General features: G+C 44.6%; 1 protein-coding gene across 1 annotated transcript in view; it reads right to left on the reverse strand.

Annotated features, from left to right (window-relative positions):
• Positions 1-16468, reverse strand: part of TP63 (tumor protein p63) — a 97730-nt gene that overhangs the window by 25664 nt on the left and 55598 nt on the right. The gene's annotated exons all lie outside the window — the stretch shown is intronic.

Here is a 16468-nt window from a genome sequence, read left to right on the forward strand (position 1 = left end):
TGATGCTGAACATCGTCCTCAATATCTACATCTGCCAGCAAATTCTCCACTATGAATGCACAACAAATTAGCAACCTATTTGCCTACCACAGAAAATACAACATTAAGAAACACACACTATAGGAGGTTCACTCTCATTCTACCCAAACTCACCTACAGGCTATGATGTGTTAAATTCCAGCAGAATAGTGAGGGGTGATCAACGCTAGTCTGAAGAATTACTTAATATTGGATCTGGAAAACATCCACTTCAATTATTAAGAATTAATCAGTATGGCAACAAAACTCAACAGCAAAATTTTTAATCATTACAGTGAGTGCCAAAGCAGATTTATGGATAATTGCATTTTTTCCCTTGTTCTACAGGCCTGCTACTCTCAAAGACACTTGGCTACTTCACATCCTCCTAGCAAGAGGGTAACCCACTGCTAACAAAGCACTACACTGAAGTTACAAATATTTGCATCTCTATAAAATACACTCACCTGCTTGCAGGTAATGCACGTGAGTGGACAGTACACATATGACCACATGTTTGCCTACATGAAACTAAGTTGATTGTATGACCTCAAGTATCAGAGCAGCTGAACACTGCAACAGTGACATAACCAGCAATAGTCCTTCCAGGCAATTCTACTCATTACACCAGAATGTATACTCCAATGCTGCAGGCAAAAACCTCCAGGACTTGATTTAGTAAAAAAATCTTCAGCATATGCTTAACTTTTGGTAGCACTGTTAAGCACTGCCTGCCCAAGCCAATGTGCCTCTGTGTAAGGGAATTTGTGAGCTCAAACCTGAATTTAAGATCTGATTCAACCTGTATTTTAATGAAAATCTGACTTCTGTTATAAAGGACTCCAGAAATTAACTGATAAGAACATATGCAGGCTCCCAACAGCAAAACCTCCCCATCACATACTGCCCCTGACTCACATGCCTTGGCCTCTGATACTGAGCACCAGAACCTGTTCTGCTCATGGACTACTTCATTTGAAGCCCAGGTTGGCCATTTCAAACCTCCTCCTAGCTTGGTGTGGGGGATTCAACTTTCTTACAGTCACATGTTCCAGGCTCAGCCAAAGAGGAAAGCTGCTGAGTGTTTCCTATTAGCCTCCCAGATCCCATTTGTTTCAAGTTTGCGTGTTGCAGCATGCTCCATCCTACCAGCCAAACTCCAAAAACTCTAATCAGCTAGAGGAAACATTGTCAGGAGTAACCAGACACCAATTTTTAGTGCATCTCCCTGTCACTTTTGTCCCCTGCTGAAAGTCAAAGGGTGATGAACTCAACCATGAGGGAAGAAGCACAGCTATACATAAAGGTTGCTCAATTATGACAGCAAAGCAAAAAATCCCAAAGCTCTCCAAAATTAATCTGCTCCCACCATTTCTAACCTGGTTTCAAAAGCATGAGTCGGCAGTAGAAGTCCCAAACAAGCAGGTCAGATCTTGCAGTCCCATAGAGACTAGATAGTAGATAGATTGTCACTGCAATTTGTGACACAGCCACAGATTCAGGTAGCTCCACACCAGCTAAAGATCAGGGGAAGAAGCAGGGTACAAGCAAATGCCCAATGTAAGATGTTAGTACAAAACTCCTTTTAGTTCCTCCATCTGCAAATAAGGGGATTTCATTAATAACTCAGAGGAAAGTGAATGAGTCACTTGTACAGTATCTGTTACACCAGAGGGAAGCCAAGCTGGACAAGAGAACACATTAAACAAAAAAACAAAACAACAAAGTTAGTCTGGCAACATCATCTTTTCAATCAGCAACATCCTAAGCCTGCACATTAGTGTCAGAGTCAGGCTCAGAACTATCAGGCACCGTGCCACAGACTGCACCAGCCATTCAACACCCTGGGAAGCAGGACACTTTACTAGATGGTTACAGATTTCCACCCAAATTCTGGCTCATGCCAAAGGACTGGCCTACTTGTCAAATACCACAGGGTCAGCACGTTGTGAGGGTAAGAGTATTTACGTCAAATGCTGGCCCAGCTTCCTAGCTGGGGCACGGACAGGGTCACAGGAGATGCAAACCAGTCTTTGCACATTCATTCTGATACAGGGAAGAAAGTTCAAGCAATTCCAAGATAAAAACAGGTTTAGTGTCTTGTGACCTCTCATACTAAACACATTTACCCAGGTACATTTTCTATCCTATTTGTTCTTTCTTGAACTTAGGTTTCAAATCCAATGTACTCTGCAAAAAGGGCAAATAATCCCTGAAGAACTTCACATACAAATAATTTTTTTTCCCTTGCCTTCCTAGAGAGCTATGGCTGTTGTGCTGTGACCAAGTGCAGGACTGCTCCCTGACTGTTTCTGGATGGGGAACTGGCCAATGGACCCCATGAAGCAGGGCTGGTAGCTAACTGGGAGGCCAAGGGGCTCACCTGTGAACTGGAATAAATCAAGGGGCGACCAACCAAGTCAGAAAATGAGTGCTTTTCTGGATGTGCACTCTCAACAAAGACCAAATGGCTCAGATGGACAAAGGTGATCCCCTTTCTCCTACTCACTGTGCTTCCCCTCCTGTTTATTCCACCTGAGGGAAGGTGTGGATACCTCTCCACTTCATCCTTCTAATAGACTATTAATCACACCGATGGGAGGCGATGGAAGGGAAGACAAAGTATTAAATCTGACAGGCTCTCAGAGTGGCAATGCCAGTGAAATGCATCATTAAGGTGAGTAATTTTCCTGTTTACTTCATAGGCTCGGAGCCCCCCCGCTCCTTCCTCCCTGCCTAGATGTGGGCAGGACCCATCAAGGCAAAGCTTTGGAAGCAAGCAGCAGCGTCCCCAGTTTCTACATAAATGCTGCAGGCCAAAGAGCAAAGGCAAGTTCCAACTGAGTCCTTGACAGTAATCAAGCACTGCGGCGCCTCTGGTCTTGTCTTGTGCATACCTTGCAAGTAGCATCATGTCTTCCCAGGGAGATTTCACTGGCACAGCACGCAAGCGCCTTGTTCCTTGGCTTCTATCTCAGAAAAAGAAAGTCCTGAAAACACACACGCCCCTGCTTTTCTGCTCCAAGGGACACCATTTCCCTGTAAATCGTCAGTGCACTGTTAGAAGCCCTTTCAGAACAAATGTATGAATTTGCCAGAAATCTCTTTTGTTCCTGTGCAGAAAGGATAATGCCAGACCCTTGCCAAAATGGCATTGAGTCTTCTCTGTTAACGTCCAGGAAACTATCCTGAGTCAGATCTTATTACATTTTAAGCTAAGTGCAAGTACCAGCAAGTCTCTTCCATGATAACAGCCAGGGCCTGTCCCATTTCCTGATCACATTACGCTCAACTTCCAGAATTACATCTATGCAAATATTGTTCTCCTGCTTGTCGAGCATTTCATTGATAATTAAAGTGAAAAGTCAGCAAAAGCTTTTCTGTCCAGGATGGTGAGCAAGGCAACAAACTCATACAGAGACACCAAGCAGGAACAAATGTTCTTCCCATGAATGAAGACTAGCAGAAAAGGGCCCTCTCCTTCTACTAGGCAATAGAGAGTCCAGACTGAACCAAATCATTTCTGCAAACATCACTCTGTTTTCTGGAATTACTGACCCAACGAGGCCACACTCTAGATCTGAGTCACAGTGAAAACATAAGGATTAGGAAAGACAAAAATTAAACCTAACTGAACAAGTCATAAAGATGCAGTAACTCAGATCTTAGGTCAATAAAGCATGACAGCAGCTCCAGAATATTTAGGATGAATAATGACTAAGTCAAACCTTTAAACCTTTTATTCATACAATTAAGCTTTGGGGATTAATGGCAAGAAAGTCAGCTATTACCAGCATCTGCAGAGTTCTGGGATCTCTATTCTACCCAGATTTTCCTCCTCAGCCTTCTCCTTCCATCCTCAATGACCTAGCTAAGCACAGTCCTTGAGTCAACTGATGTGGTTTCTCCTGAGCCTACTTTCAAAGTCAAGACATGATTCAGCAAGGTGTTTAAGCAGATGCCTACCTTTAAGGTTGGGAGCAGCCTTGCTGACTCCAACAGAACCCAAGAGATTTCACTGGGAATATTCACGTGCTAGAGGTTATGCACTCACTCAAGTGCCTTACTGAACTGAGACCTTCATTTTCCTACGTACCGTGGGAAACAATTCATCAAGTTCCATGCTGAGGAACACAGCAGAGCTGCTGCAGCAGCCATCAGGATATTCCCTGCTCAAAAACACAGCACCTCACCTCCAGCCAGCCAGTGAGGTCAGTGCTGTGGCATCTTCTCTGCTAGGAAGATCAACAAGCCCATGCCAGGTTTGGGGTACTCCTTCATTTTGTCTCATACTCCCTGGAGCTGTACAACTGCAGCAAAGGGAAGAAAGGTGTCCCACAGAACAGCCTTTAGAAAAGGAGGAGGGCTTGCAATGAGGTCAGAAAATGTTAGCAGCAGTCCTTCCTACCCCTCAGAGAAATAACTAATTTTCAGTTTTGCATCTCCTGCCCCCTAAGAGTAGAATGTAAAACCACATCCCAGTGAACATGCAAGCCAAGGGGAATTGTGCAGTAACATGCCACAGAAGAAATGGAAGGCTTGAACACAGCATAGTTCAGATCTCTGATTTTTAGGCTGCTTTGGAATTTCAGCAAGAAAGCACAAGTGTATAAAACAAGCTTGCATGGAGCTGGATGCACTTCACAGGCAGATCTACAAAAGCCTGCTAGGTAAACTCCAAAGGAATGACTACCCAAATACTCCATGACACAGCAACAGATCTATAAATTATTGGAAACAGATTACATCAAGTCTCTCAATACCTAGCAATTGATTTATTTCACTTGGTAGCGCAGATAATAATGCCATCTGCATGATCTAACTGGAAATATAAAAGGAATTAACGTGGACTTCAGATGCAAATCCTTGCAACCACAACCTGAAGATAGCTTTCCAAGGAAAACACCAAACAGCCCTTTGTCCCTGCAGACCTCACTACTCTGCACTGCTTCATTTGCAAACTGCAAGCTCTGAAGACCCCAAGCAACAGATGCTTTATGAGAAGACCTAGCAAGACTGCTTTCCCAACCAAAAAGCAGTCTTTGTTACTGGATAACAATGAGAATGGGAATAGTTCCCTGGGAAACATAATTTTAAAGTCAGATTTCCCAACTAACCACACCCAATTAGTAAGTAATGCCATGTTTTTGAGTGATTATGGAGTCCCAGCAGATTTTTTACCAGTTTCAATTTTGTGATTTTCTCTATTGCCACAACAACAGCAAAAAAAAGGAAACAAAACCCCCTCATGATCTCATATAGGTGGCAGGTAACAAAAGGCAAGTCCCCTCCTCACTAAAAATAGTAAAACAAAAGGCAACAAAACAAGACAGAGTTGCAACATCAGAAGTTATTCACTCACACTGTCTGGCACTCCCATTTTCCTTACAACTCATACGTGGTGCATCAGAGAAAGGTGCAAAGTCTCCACGGGCAGAACAGGCTGCTGCCCTGCACCATGCTGTGCAGATGAATTACTGCCCTGGCAGAAAGCAAGCTTTGTTCTGAGATAGCTACCATCAATCTCATAAGCCTGCACCACTGCAAGTGCTATCAAGGGCAACACTTAAAAGCATCCCCTTAGCAACTCTGAAAGTAATGCTGTCCAAATGAAAAGGCAGGAGAAGGGCTGGACTAACACTAGCAAGCCATTTTCAAGTGCAGCCCACTGAATACAATTAACTGGAATCAAAGAAGTCAAGGACTTGGAACCCGCACAAGTTCACTGCCTCTCTAGAATTTTACCAGCCATTATGTAGAGGAAGACACCATTGAACAATCAACTCTTTCCATCTATCAGCTTCTCAACTGAACAACAAAAAGAATTTCATAGGGGAGTAAACATTTAGCTCTCCAGCTGCAGACAGCAAGGCACCAGGATGCAGAAAAATCCTAAAGAGCATCAGAGATACTACAAAACACACAACAAGCATGTGACCATGCTACTGCTACGATGGACAGCAGTTCACTGCTGTTTAAGGGAGAGTGCAAGGCTCCTTTGTGCTAAGCACTGGATTAGAAGGAAAAAAATCCCAATTTTACAAAGTGTGGAGGCAACAGATTCAAACACTGCAGAAGGAAGCATGTGGGAAGAAGGAAACTGGTGAGGGAGGAGAAGCCCTAGCCACAGCACACCATCTATCTGACCCTGAAGGACACCAAGAAACAGAGAGGCCCAGATAGACTGTAACTGTTGCCATGTATTTCTTATTTAAATACAATTTGTTTAGTCTCAAATTGGATTCAACCATCAAAGGCTCTCTCCTGTAGCACACCGACAGTTCTCTCTAAATCTCTGCACCTTTAATCCTTTAATTAGCCAAGAAAAATGTGATCTCAACTCTTCCACCAACCTAAGCTAATTTTCTGCATGAAGCTTCCAACTCCTGTAGGTTACAGGTTTTAGCTGCTTGTGTAGCCAAGGGGAAAAACACTAAACAAAACACACACCCCCAACACCCCATTCCCACACAGGCTGTGTGCTTCTCCAAGGAGCAAGCTCCTTGAAAATTCCAACAAGAGGAACCCATTTTCCCATTGCAATAGTGGGCTGGGAGGCATAATTACATCACCCAATTCAGATAAGGAGCCAACAGAGATTTCTGGGAACAAGGCAATGTTTGCACACAACAGGGATAAAACTGGAGTGTTAAGCCAATGCTTGGCTAAGAGAGTGCCATTAGTGGCTTCAGCCATCTTTCTCAGTGATTTTGGGATGGAGCTCCTAAGCTAGCAAACAGAACCCTGGACAGTCAATCACTTTGGAAACTCCTTCTAAAAGAGGATTTCTCCAGAGATGAGCCCTGCTATTTCTCAAAAGTGTCACAGCAACCCAGCTCTGAAAGAAGAAAAGAAGACTGCATAAGCTGCCAGAGCATCAGGACAGAGACCCATTTGGGCAGCCTGAAATACATATCAGGCACTCTATGCAGCCCCAGCAAGAGCAAACTCAAGGAAGGACAAGAGGGCTACCTAAATTCTTCTTGTCTGAAGCCCTAAGCACACTGGAGCGAGGTATAATCTGCACCTGAACACAACCCTGACTGTCTCTCCAGGTCAAGATGAGTTTTGCAGGGCAAGGCATGGTCATGGTGCAGCTACAGGGGCTGCTGGCTGGCCACATGCTGACCCCGTGTGTGACATGCAGGAGAAGTTGTTCAAGCACAGCAAGCCATCGCTGCACAGCCCCTAAACCATCACATTCCAGCTGCAGTGTGCCAGAGCCAATGACCCTGCCTGTTGCTGCAGCCCTACACAGACACAGCACATCTTCTAGGCACAGCCTGCGTGTCCACACAACACTGCACAGACCCCAAGGCCATGCCTCCCCATGGGTGTTTATCTGCCAAGTGTGGACAAGCTGTAGGAGGCCTTCCTGATAGCTGGCCACATGTGAATAGCAGCACCAAAAGTAATCTTCATGCCTTTGACAAAGGCATGAAGACTTGGGAGTCAGAATAACCTCCCCCTGAAGAGCCAGTGCAAAGTGGAAGAGCCCTGCTGACATCAAAGGCAGAGGACAGGCATATGTGCATCTTGCTGTTCTTTAATTTGCTTCTGTGTTGAGGTCTTGACAAAGATCAGCACATGACCAGGGCTGCCCCACTTACACAAGCACTTTTGGTGAAGTCACAGCAGGATTTGGTTTGACAAAAGGGTGGAAAAGACCTCAACAGTCTGCTGATTTTAAGCACTAGCAAAATACTACCCAGGTAGTACTACAACCCCATCTCTTCCTAGAACAGACCACTTGGAATGCATGTACTTTTCCTCTGGAAAGATTTTAGAGGCATTGTGTTCACACTCTCCACCTGAATCAGCCCAAATCAGTTCTCTCATCTCCTCAGCAAGGAATTCAGCCTTATTAGACAAGCAAAAAGATCTGACTAACAGTTGCTACATTCCACTGACAACAAATCCCAGTCATACACAGTCCGCATCTTCAACACCCACATTAGCTACACGTGCAAACCAGAAATACAGCTGCATGTACATCTCTGGGGTTGTCTTACAAAAAAAAAACCCCAAAGCAATGCAGAGCCCAATATGACGATGAGAGCCATCAGTGCAATGATAAGAGAACCTCAGCATGAGAGCCTCTATTGCCAGCCTCACCACTCCAGCCACTCCTGAGTCATCTAACTGTTCTCTGCTGCCACAGGCCTTCAGAGGCATTTCAAATGCTCAATTAAAGGCAGGCAAATGAGCTCTGCAAGCTGCAAGACGTTCATGCTACATGCAGCTCTGACAGGACAAAGGGGACGGGAGATGGGAGTAGCTGGCAAGGAGCTTTGGGTGGGAAGCTGCATTCTGGGGTCCAGGCAGGCAGCCTGGTAACCGAACATTTGCCTTTGATCAAATGTGTTACAGAACATCCTTCCACCAACAGTCCTCAGGGTGAGTACAGAAAAGCAGCAAACAGCGGATTTGCTCCAGGTCACAAAGCAAGCTCATCTCACAGCACCAAGATGAGGAGAGTTTGCCTCTTTTAAGAAAAAAAAAAAAAAAGAAAAAAAAAGAAAGAAAAAACTGTTCCATGCTCTGAAAGCAGCAGCAGCTAATCAGATTATTAAAGTGCTTAAAAGTTTAATGAAGAAATCAAGGCTATTAAGCAAACATTCAGCTTGATGTCTCTTTTCCTTCTTACCCACCCTTCCTCAATGCATTCAAAATCTCTTTTTGCTATGGTATAACATGTTTGAACAGGTACTGAGATACAAACAAGTCTTGGCCCCATCTCATACAGAATGGATTGGTTGCAGATGTTCTCCTGCAAGCTACATCTTGCCTCCTGCAAGAGCATTCATCTCCAAAACACATCATTTCACCTAGTTTGCCTGAAGCCAAAACTCAAAGGTTATTTAATTTTTAATATTTTTTTTTATTAACTCTAACATACCTACAGCTGTGCAAGCAAAACCCCATCTGGTTTTTCAAGGCACAAAGAGGCAAGCAACTAAGTTTAGATAAAAGTAACAAAGTTGGGGCAGTCATCTTTCTGCTCACCTCTGCAGGAGCCAACAGCAATGTCAGGGGTGCAATAAAACAAAAAACCTGCTATATTTCAGAGAAGCCTGACATATTTCACTATCTTCCTAGGACAAGTCAGACATGAGCTCATACAGTGGCAGGTGAGTCAGTGACAAGTCAGACGAGCTCCTTAATTAAGCTTTAGGGGCAGATGATCCCTCGAAGGTGTAATCAGATTGGTATGGCCAGTGGAAAAAGGGAAAAAAAAGAAAAAAGAAAAAAAAAGAAAAACATTTTAAAAGGCTGAGTGAACTGCTACACCCTTGTTGAGCCATGCTGGAAAGGCTGAAGGCAGCAAAGCTGCCCTGAGACCCCAGCATACAGGAATACCTGGCCATCCTGCACCACCCCCTGGCAGCCAGCACACCTGCCTGTGTGCTCAGTTCTGCCCCTCCAGGGATCAGAGAAATGCTGACTTCCCCAGCAAGCAGGTCACACTGGGGTCACACTGTGGACAAAGTGCCATCCTGGGGGTCCCGTGTAAGGGGCACCCCAGGAGCTCCCCGCTCAGAGGCAAGGGCTGCCAACAGCTCTGACCTGTGTGGTGGAGAGAGAAGAGGTCATAAGTCAGTCATTCTCAATCACTAACAGAATCAGTCTCGGCCAGGTGATTTATCAACGTTTAACATGCTAACAAGCCATCTTCCTTAAGAGAAAGGCCCCCATGAATTCTGTGTTTCGGAAGCTTCTCTGAAATTAGCTGCAAAACACGCATCAGAATATCAGCGCACTGAATCAAAATAGTGCCATTAAACAGACTAACAGTGACTAACAGCATCAGAACATTTTTGTTTCTTGACACCAGACATGCAGCATGGAAATGGTTTTCTTCCAGCACGTGTCCCTGCAAATTCACCCTGGAACTCATCTCGCCCATGCAGCTGCTACTCCTGTGCTGCAGCAGCGCTCCCTCTGAGTGCCAAGCAGCATCAGCACAACCCAGCTCTCCCCATCTTTATCTTGCACAGATCAGGCTGCTGAAAAACAAGCCCAGAAAGACAGACTCCAACCTCAAGAGGCATGGCAAAGGAAATGGGCAAAAATGACTCATCAGAGAAGTCAGCACACAAAGGGGATGCCAAATAAAGGTCAAATTTATGAATTCCCTGTAGAAACTGATCAGTCCACACGCTTTGTCTTCATCAAACCGTACAGAACTAATGATAACACTTCTGAAGATTTTCTTAGGGCCTCACCACTTTCTTCTCTGAGCACCAATACCACAAGGGGTTTTAGTAGGATATCTAGAAGTGTGCAGACTCCTTTTTTTTGAAGTCCTGTTTGCTCATATGCCTACAAGAACTCACCAAGTATGGATCTAAAAAAATGACTAAGAATGAGTTGTATGAGAGGTTTACAGGAGAAGAGATGGGAGACAAGGAACTCATTGCAAAACCAGCCACCACCCTGCTGATTAACGAAGAGGGATCATTCAGTGCTCAGACACTGGACAAACATCTCATGGGAAGACTGTGTCTCTCCCACCCATGGCAGTGCTGACGCTCAAATGCAGACAGAGCAGATGCACTGCCTGCCCTGGCTCTGCAAACACCTTTCAGGCTGGGCACCAAGCCCAGTGGCACTGCTCACATCCCCTCCCCACAGGAACCCCTTCCAGCCCTGCCTTTTAAGGGGAGGGGGTCTCAAGGAGTTCTGGGTGAAGGTCAGATAGCAAACCTGAGCTCATTTTCTCCCACTGTAAGGTCAGGAGGGAGGCAGCTCCCAACCACAGCTCACACAGTTGAGCTAATGAGCCCTGACAAGCAGCAGGGTGAGTTTATTAAGGCCCAGCATCACAGCTAACACAACACTGGTACAGCTTTGTGCTCTGCCTAGAGAACAGGAACAGGCTTTCCCTCTATCCACAGCCCCCAAATGGCCTGTGTGTCAGGAATTCTCACACCTGGCAGGCCCAGTGCTGGTAAAGCTCAGTATCTCAAGCAGGGGAAGCAATAACCCAAGCAGCACGTTTTAGCCTGAAGACACGTTTCAGTTGCCTCAAAAGCTAGTCTGTAGAAAGACTCTGATGTCCTGTAAACAAAGCAAAATAAGAGACCTGAAAGCTAAAGCTAGTGATAGGGCACACACAGCAAGCAGCAGTGTCCAGTTGCCCCCTTCAGGCATCTCACATCAGGGGTCTAAGTGTTTTACAGCATGGAATCACAGTTCTGTATTTGAGGGTGGGTATGTGGAAAGGGGGAAGAGGGGGAGCAGAGGCAGAGGGAATGACTTGCACAATGTTACCCAGATCACATCTAAATCACAAGGCAGGAGTGGCTCCGAGGCTGGGCTGGGAGCCAAACACAGGCAGGGCTGCTCCTGAACAGGGAGGGCATCTCCTCTCCAGGGCATCATCTCCCCAGGAGCAGAGCGTGGTGCACCCCAGGGCACAACACATGTGGGGAGGAGAGCCCCAAGGCAGTGTGGCTAATGGGGAAAACAACAGGGCCACAAAATGGAGACCCAAGTCCTGTCTCATTTGTTTAGGAAAGCCAGGTCAGCCTTCAGGTGCCGTTTTCCTGTTTCCTCTAGCACATTTTTCACCTTTCCACAAAGCTGAATTTAGATGGACTTCAGCAGCTAACACGTATAGCAGACCATAAAACATTGCTTCATATCAGACCTGTAATATTTTGCTCTGTCAAAAAAACTCTCACAGAGCATATTTAAAAAGAAATAAAACAATACAAATGAGGGAGAAGTAGCACCCTCCTCCTACGGCTCCACCAAGTTTTGTTCCAATGTTTAAGTGTTATCTTGAACAACTGGAAATGGTAACTTTTTTATCAATACTCAGCTCTGTTTGCAAGAGGATCTAAGCTCTTTACTTGGGCAGCTATCCTGCTGTGTTTACAATAACAAATCTGACACACCTGCACATAGCAAAACTTCATGAAAAGATTTCCATTGCATAATAAAGTTCATGCTCTTTCTATATAGAAGCCATCCCTACTCAGACGCTTCTTTTTAAAACAAAGTAGGAATTTCTTCACAGTATATGGCCTGCCAAGCACTGCAGCTAAACCCTCAGCACACAGAGCATCACCAATGCAACACAGAGAATTATTCTCCCTTCAACTCACCTCCAAACTGCTGTGTGCTCTGTGTAGAGTTGGCAGGAACATAAAATCTATGACAAATCAGCATTTCAGCTGACCTAAAGAAAGGAATGATCATCTCCAAGGGCACTCTTTGTCTATGTGGTGAGCAATACCTCTTGCACCAGCCTCCCTGAAAAAATTTACCCAAAAGCAACTTATTCAACAGCCACTCAAATAGTTTTTGCACTACTTTTTTTCTTTTTTTTTTTTTTTTGGTAGGGTTGAAATATCTTCTAACAGTGCTCAGTTGGTGCAGTTTAAGTTAGAGATATCAATGGTGTGGGGGAGACTGGCAACCTATTAGGAAACTCTCCTGCCCTGGAGCTGCTGCCTCCCTTCTGGGCCAGCAGCCGTGACCTTTGGAAAGGTAAGGAGGCAACTGTGCCGATGCCTCTCTCAGCTCTGCCAGGCTGCTTTGCGTGCCTAGCACTTGTGAAATCCAGGAGAGCTCAGCAGCTTTTACACACCACCAGCCCAGAGGCAGTCCCAGTCTTGAATGCTACAAAACCAAAAAAAAAAACCCAAAAAAACAAACAACAAAAACAACAACAAAAAATATCCCAAAAAACCAACCAAACAAAAAAAAAAAAAAAATCCACCAAAAACCCAAAGCATAAAAAGGAAAAAAAAAATTCCACTCTAAAAACTGCTGGTTCAGAAACTTTGGCACTTCTGGCACCTCGGTTTCCCTTCTCTAAAATGGCGACTCCACTCCTGATTTGCCTACCAAGCAAAGGTGTTTGCTGATTAGGGAAGTAATGTTTGTGCAGCACTTTGAAGATTTTAAGTACTACATTAATCCTACATGTTGTTCTTAGTAGAAGCCAATTTTTAACTAAGAAGAGGAAAAAAAAAAAGAAAAGCTGATTTAAATAGTGACCCTCCCCTACTTCAAGATGTTCACTCATCTCCCAACATCAGCTATTCTTATCTGTAAATGTTTTTTTAACCCTTCCTTCTCACAGTTCTCAGAAACCACAAGTCTCATTCAGCTTTTATTTGAAAAATGGCTTCTTTCCAGGCTGTGGCTGTTTCTTGTAAAGTTAATTCCTTTGGTAATACTGCTGGAGGCACATTGGTATGTTTGGTGTGTGTATGTACACATATATATTTTCCCCCTTTTCACACGGTGTTGTTTCTATATATGTGTAGTGAAAGATACCTAATCCAGGATTATGATTCTCTTTATTCCTTTCTCATGAAAGTAGGTGGGGCTTTTTTTGTGCAAGTTGCAATGATGAAAATTATGTTTAATTATGCTTTTTCCTCTCCATATAGACAAAAAAAGTCTCCTTAAAGACCAAAAAAAGCTTCTTGCACCTAATTTTTCCCCTCAGAGTTCTCCTCAAAAACAGCTCAAACCTTAAAACTAAAATTATGAAGAAAAAATTTATGATGCCAGCAAAACTATAAATTGCTTGTACAAAACAGCAGAGGGATCTTCTGCCCTAGTGGGGGACACAAGCCCTCCACATCCTTTGTTCTAATGCCTCATGGTTTTTCACTTGCAGATCCCAGGAGTAGTGTAAGATCCCTGTAGTGAGCTCTAACTCATCTCCAGTTACAGTGGGAGGGAGTCAGCCACAAACATTGCAACCAAGAAGCTAAATCCTAGTGGGCAGAGGAGGTCATTCACACCATCTGATGCTTTCTCCCAGCAGGACAGGCAGACTGGGTGCCCCACACTGACTGTGCTTTTTAAGATCACACTCAAAGCAGGAAAGCCAAACTTTCAGTTCCCAGTGCTGACAAGTACCAGTTCATACAGTAAGTAAATAACTTCCCTTCTCATTGCACGGGGTACAGATGTCCCTTACAGCACAGTCCTGCACCACAGTTCAGCTCTGTCACCATGGAGGGCACTGGTCTAACAGCATAGAGCAAAACTCCTGCTCACACAGAGAGGATATACTGCCTTAGTAGGATTTACAAAACAATCTGTGACATAAAAAAGCAGAAAAAAAAGCAAGACAGCGTACATCACAAGGCATTTTCTAGAAACTGCTCCACAGGTCTGTACAGCTGCTTGTAAGGAGTAACAGAAGATAACTGGTAATAAAAACAAAATATACATGACAAAGATATTATGGGGAAAAAACACAATTACATTCTAATGGGAACCTAATGCACTGAGATCTCATTTTACTCAAGCATAAAAACCCAAACAGAAGCCAGCAGTCCCCTCCTGACTGGTTCTCACAGGTGAACTGGTTCTTCCCAGCTTTGTGAGCTTGAAAACACCTCCCTGCCGTGAGAAAGGCACCTCCTTCAAAGACAATAAGCCTGGCTCCTCTCTTTCCAGGTAGATGACCCAGGACAAGTTACTTATGCCTGAACAGCCTTGGTGTTAGGGCTCTGTAATGTCACACAGAGGGAAACACACCTCAGGAGCTCCTCAAGCAAGAAAACACAAATGCCACCTCTCCCTGCATGGTGGCAAACGACACCTGCTGTGGGCCAAGAGCCCACACGTGCTGCAAGCAGCCTCTTGAGGCAGGCACAGCTGCTGAGGGCTTAAGGAACCCAAATCTGAGCCACTTTTCACCTGAGCCAAGTGCCCAAGTAGAGCAGCACTGCTGATCTGCCACGAAGGCCTCGGCTCCCAGCACTGCACCAGCCCGCAGCGCCTGCATCCCAAACTGCAACCCATCCTCTCCTCCAGTGCCTTATCCCTCCAGGTGGCTTCTTCCCCTTTGGATTGCACCACCTTCTCCCTTCCTCTCTGCCATAAAAAGTGGGGCTATCACCAGTGAAATAAGTGCTGCTGGGGAACCTGCTGGGCTGCAGACATTTCCTCCCAGAGAGGCCCACAGGTGCCCGGTCTGTCTGCCCGGGAGGGCTGCAAAGCCCCTGGACAAAGGAGCCTCACAAGGACCCCTCTCAAGTGCCCTGTGCAAACAGGCACAGCCTACACCCCTGCTGACCAGGAGCCTCTGAGGAGAAGAAAACCCAAAATCCGCTAAGCAGGCCACGTTCAATCCCTCTTTCCCGACAGCTTTAAATACAATGTTAAAGGGTGAAACCGGAAAGCTCAAATGACACTGACCAACACCACCGAGGATGCACAAAGCTAAGATTCCACAGGAACACTCAGCACAGCCTCCAGGTATATTCACTGAGAGAATCACCAGCCTTTAAAAAAAGTTTTCCCTTATGATACTGAGAGAAAATCAGCAGTCAGGACATACTGGACACAACCCCAGCTACTGAAATGAGGCACTATTTGAGCAGATTATTTAAGAGAACACTGAACACATAATTAGGAACTGTTGAGTCAAGGCAATGCACACATCTAATTGCCCTTGCACTGCTTCACTATGCTTATGCACAGTCCTCTAATTCATTTTATAGAGACTGGCAAAAAATATCGCAAATTTACTACATGGATCAGAAACAGAATGCATTTAAAATAAAAATGGAATGAGTCAATCTGAAATAGAAATACAGAGATAGCCCAGCCAAGGAATCTGTTCTCTCAACCACAAAAACCTGTTATTGCTTGTGTGGACTAATTTAAGTGCATTCTTTTCAGCTTCCTTAAAATGCAGCTTTTCCAAATTCACTAACCCCAGCCAGCACAATCCACTTAGTTGCTTTCATGCATGTCACACACACTATTATCCAGCTTTGCTAGCAAAGAGAGTCTGAAATCTGAGCATTTTCTGATGGTTGAAGGTACAGCTGAATTTACTGAGAACAGGAAAACCAGTGAGCCTGCCTGGAACACAGATTGCAGCTTTGGAGAGCTCCAGGTTTCATAACAAACCCTGAAAGGACCAACCCAGCTCAGCTCCAACCTACTGCAGGGCATGAGAATAAACTGCTAAACTCAGGTATTGCCAACACCTGAATTATGCAAGTCTTGCAGGGCTCGGTGTCTTTCTTCAGCAGAATGAAAAATTTGCAAATAAATTTCAGTTTTCATTTAAAAACTTAAAGCAATTTCTTCCTTCTTGTGATTATCAAGAAAAGTTTTAAAATATTTAGCAGATGCACCCTAAAGGCTCAAAAACCTGGGAGAGAATAAGAACCACCTGTTTATCTTTTAAAAAAAGAGTCCCATGACTTATAAGGTGGTATCTTGCTTTTGGGGATGGGCGGATCAGATTCATTTTTTGATAGCTTGTATTTGGCAGTAATTTTAACTTTTACTTACCTTGACATACAACTCTAATTTTTACTTTCCTACTGCAATCATGCTTTCCCCCATTTAACAGGTTCTGCTAGTGGCAGGTGATTGCCAAATATTTTTTAGGGGGAAAAGGGAGTGCAGCTGTTTATTTATTTGAGCTCCAGGTGGGGAAGATCGGCATGCAACT

Source organism: Molothrus ater, chromosome 10, assembly GCF_012460135.2.
Source record: "Molothrus ater isolate BHLD 08-10-18 breed brown headed cowbird chromosome 10, BPBGC_Mater_1.1, whole genome shotgun sequence".
Classification (NCBI taxonomy): Eukaryota; Metazoa; Chordata; class Aves; order Passeriformes; family Icteridae; genus Molothrus; species Molothrus ater.